We start from the raw sequence: 5,085 nt of genomic DNA, 5'->3' as shown, positions 1-5,085 counted from the left end.
TTTTATAGTTCATCACATTCAAAGTGTGTGTACTTGATGAAAGTGTAACACGCATTTGGAGGAGTTATTCAGGATTTTCTTTCATTCAACTATTTCAAGACCCATTATTTTCAGATGTTGTAGTATACGTGAATAATGAAAGGCCTTCATATTACACAATGAAGGAATGACTTCGCAGGTGTGAAGAATGAAAGATTAATTCAGCTCACTTTGGGGAGTTTCACAATGGCCCTCCTTATAGAAATGTGGGTTTGATTAAAGGAGTGAAGAAAAAGCACTGAATAATATTTGCTTCTGTAAACGTAATCATCTCAAAATATGGTTGAAGAAATTGAAGAAGGTTAAACATAATCCAAAACGTATAAGGTCAATTTAAGTACAACCAGAATTCTAGTGTTTATGCAATGCATCTGTGGGTTGATATGAAATATGGCCGTACTTAAACTAAACGAGGTTATCGAGCGCATATTCCGAATACGGCTTTGGCCAGTTGTACTGTGAACTGCGATGACCGTATCTTATCCTGAACTGGCTGTGCGAATACCGTCCTCTGCTGGCAGAAGGAATAGATTACAACGGCACTGTATTGGCGATTAGTCCTATTGCTAGAATATTGAAACAACAAGGAGTCCGCGGAGTCAAGCAATGCTGAATAAACAAGTACCTGAAATTCAATAGGATTTTGTGTATTGATTACAAATAGGTGTGGAATTCTCATGTACAGTGGTATTCATGGATTCCTTACACAAGCAACAGTTGTTATGATGCTTTCGTAATCTGAATATAAATCTGTTATCTACTTAAAACTGTAATTATTGAATAGATTAATGTCTTTGAAATGCTTCATTAACTGGGCAGTTTCCATGTTTGGAAATGTTTTTATTTTGATTGCTGATTGCTAGATACTGTATGTTTAATAGGCATGCTGTTAATATTTTCTACAAGAGCCAAATAAGACAGTTATGCTGTAGTAAGTTCTATATAAGTTATATAACATAAGTTATATTTTGTTCTGAGGTCAATTTGAATCTCATACTAAATAACTGGTGTCCTTTTATCTGAGAAACACTACCTGATTGATCACCTGATGCCTAGAAATTAGCATGCACAGTAGCCCAGCGTTTAGCATTGCTAGCTCACAGTGCTGAGGCCCTGGGTACACTTCTGGACCTGGGGTGCTATCTGTATGGAGCTTGTATGTTCTCCCCATGTTTGCATGAGTTTGCTTTGGGTGCTCCGGCTTCCTCCCACAGTTCAAAGAACTACTGGTAGGTTAATTGGCTTCTGGGATAATTGGTGAGTGTCTGTGTCTTCCCTGCATTGGACTACCATCCAGTCCCAGGTATCTCCTGCTTATTACTTTCTGAGGCTCTGGCTCCCCCGTGCCCCGCGACCCCCTGACCCCCTGACCCTGAATTGGATGAAGCGGTTAGAAAATGGGTGGTTTCTGTTATGCTCTGGTCATGCTCTGCCATAGCAACAACTTGTAAAAAATGCAGATGCTAGGATTTAACTCAAAGAAGGAGCTCAGAGCACTGTGTTGGCATCACTGTACAGGTGTCCGGTTTGTTTTAGAACATGTGCTAAAATCTTATTTACTAACTTCTAGACTTTTTACCCCCCATATCAGTCTGCAGGTGCACAGTGGTCTGTGGACACCCTCCTTGCTCTGTCGTAAAAGAGGAAATAAAAAGCAACTGGTTTTGACTTTAATGCACTGAGACTGTGGAACTCACAGAACTCTCTTGTCAGAAAGGCAGCTTCTAACAGCTTTTAAGTGAAGACTAAGAACACTTTTCTATTTTATTAAAATAGATTATATATGTTTTGTTTAAATATATGTTATAAATGTTAAAACGACAGCTCGTATAAGCTTGTATTTTTACCTTTCGATCATTTTTATAATTGCTTTGAGTTGCTTTTACCATGATAAACAGTACAAAATATGAGGTGTTGAACTTGTCTAAAGTTTTAAAGCGCTTTATGACGTAAAGTGTGATGACAGTCCTTGGCGGTCTATGTAACAATTCTTCTTGAAGTAGGTCATCGGGCCAACAGTATACAAACATTACAGCTCAAGTGCTTTTGTATCTGAACGCTTTTAGGTAAGTTATTTAGCAGCTGCGGTATTAATAATGATTTTAATGGCAAATTCAATTGCAGGTAAAATAAAAATGGCGGATAACTTTCTTTCTAGCTTCGTGAAGCGGTCGCGCTATATTATACATATATACCATAATAAGAAACATAATATGTACAGTAGAATTTTCCACTTTAAGCTGGCATTATCCAGAACCGGGTCAGGGAACGGACCCGGACCGTGCAGTGTGGTCCGCCGGCCTTCTAAAGATGTTTAGGAGATCGAGGCGCCCTTGGATTTGATTAGAAACTTGCATAATTTCTTAACTTGACCCCATTATCTTAAAAAAAACGGCCAGGCCAAGACCAAAGCATGAAGGCTGCGAGGATCGGGGGACTCTCATTTTTGGTCACAGCGTACAGTAGTAGATCAGTAACCTCTGTTTATCGTGATAACCTTTAATTATTTTCCAGTACTTTTTTAAATGATAAAACACATTGTCTCGCCAGTTTTGCTAAAGATACGGTTTTAGTGTTTACGCATAAATTTGTAAGCCGTAGGTTTAAATCTCGTGGTCTTATTTTCTGCATTTTCATCGTAAGGGAAGGCGCTCGTTTGCGATTTACGCGCTGAATATTGTAAGCAGAGGAGCCTTAAGGCACAGCCTCGCCTTAACACCATCGTTTGCATTGTCATTGTCATCCAGAAAAGCAGTCGTAAGAAAATGAATCTGTGGCGGCTCCGAACATTAAAAAAACTATATCTAGACTGCAAATACATCCCAATCTTACTATCAACACGTTTTAAGACCCCTCTCCTTTCCACCGGTATACAAGCTAAGAGAGAAATATTGGAAATCCCATCTGAAGTAGCCCTCGTCTCACCTTCGGAGCTGTGAGCGATGGGGATCATAATTAAAAGGGGTACAGTTACTTTGAAAATGTGTATGTGATACTTAAATTTAAATAAAATAAAAAGATAAATTATATAACACAGACTGCTATCTATGTCCATGTGTTTAAGACGTATGAATCGGTTTTAAAACAGGCACACCCCTTCTCACAAATCCGACTGGAGTCTCAGTCCGTCGTCGCGATGAATTAGGAGCTCAGATGTAGGCTAAGTGATTGCAATTTACTTATTTAAAAGAACCACTTCAAATCAAAAGGGAGACATTTTGTAATGGTAGTTATCGTATTATAGTATACGATAACTGTATACGTAGTATACGTAATTGTAGATATACAGTACATAAAGGGTATGAATAGGTGTGAGCTTTTACTGTATATTTAATATTTTATCTGACCCACTTGTAGAAACCGCCTACTCAGATTTATTTAAGTGGTCTGCCACCATAAAGACAGAAAAATATAATGACACCCTGTTACATTAACTGTAAAATAAACGCCGTAACTGCGGCCATATGAAAATTTGGATAAAGATTATACAAACATCCTAAGGAGCTCTATGACATATGAGCGTCGTAATAATGGTTGGTGACCTGACGTAACAGTGCTCCCTGAATTACGTGATCTGTATATACCCAAATACAGATATATCACATAGGGAGATGCAGTCAAACATTGCATTGCTATCGTCGTGGTGAACTATTTCTCCGCTGTTTAAAACTTGTTTGGTAAGTGTCATCAAATATGCTTGTCAATTTGTAGCGAAATCGATATACTGTATCATAATCCTTCAGCTATCTATAATGTAGTGAAACGGCTAATTAATATTGATAAATTCCCTTATTCACAGTGACTTTTGCTCAAACCCCTGTTGCATAATGGGTTAATTTTATATAAAAAAACATTTATATCATAGATATAATACAAGCTTTGAAATGAAATAGCACATTTCCAGGTTTCAGTTAAACATTTTTAAAAAAGCTCATGACTTTAAGCATTCTGAACATTGAGAATGTTATTTGGGAAACAAATGTTTATTATAATGTTTATGTTTAGGATCTGTCTCCTACTGAGTCAGCATGCAGCATTCAACACCATTAGGTTTAATATTAAAAAGTTGTGTATTTCCTGAATTGTTTTTTTTTATTCTTTTCTATTAGACCATACTAGACTGTGCAGGATATCATTTATTTGCCATTTTTGCCTTTTCCAGATACCTGGGAAACAAAGCTCATATCTCATTTGCCAATGGAGCCCAGTCCTAAGCCTGGTGCTCTGTCCCCCTCCCCGAAGGACACAGACTCGAATCGACCCGCGCCCTTAAGGCAACAGGATAATAATAATAATAATAATAATAATAAACTTTATTTTATATAGCGCCTTTAAAGGTGGCTTCTCAAAGCGCTTTACAGGATGACAATAACAATAAATAAGAAGACTACAACAATAAATAAGAAAATTTCACAAGACAGGACACAATTATAATTACAACAATACAACAATAACAATAGAGGAGACCGTGGAAGATGGTATTAAGAAGAGCAGAGGGGTGAAGAATGGAAGCAGTTAAGTAAAGGCTTTTCTGAAAAGGAGGGTTTTGAGTCTGGATTTGAAGGAGTTTAGAGAAGGTGACTCTCTAATATCCTTGGGCAAGGAGTTCCAGAGCTTGGGGGCATAGCAGGAGAAGGCCCTGTCGCCCATACAATGTAGACGGGCTTGGGGGACAGTAAGGAGGGCAGAATTTGGAGAGCGGAGGTTGCGAGGTGGGGAGTAGGGCGATAAAAGTTCAGACAGGTATTGAGGTGCCAAGCCATGTAAAGCCTTGTAGGTGAGCATGAGGATTTTAAAGTCTACGCGGAATTTGACCGGAAACCAGTGCAAGGACTCCAGGATAGGAGTAATGTGAACACTTGCACTAGATCTGGTCAGGATTCTGGCTGCTGAATTTTGGACATACTGCAGCTTGTTCAGAGTAGATTTAGATACCCCAGGGAGCAGAGCATTGCAGTAGTCAATTCGAGAGAATACAAATATGTTGATCAGCTTTTCAGCCACAGTTAATGATAGCATAGGGCGTAGTCTTGCGATATTTCTAAG

The sequence above is a fragment of the Lepisosteus oculatus genome, unplaced genomic scaffold, assembly GCF_040954835.1.
Source record: "Lepisosteus oculatus isolate fLepOcu1 unplaced genomic scaffold, fLepOcu1.hap2 HAP2_SCAFFOLD_37, whole genome shotgun sequence".
Classification (NCBI taxonomy): Eukaryota; Metazoa; Chordata; class Actinopteri; order Semionotiformes; family Lepisosteidae; genus Lepisosteus; species Lepisosteus oculatus.
This window is presented reverse-complemented; position numbering follows the sequence as displayed.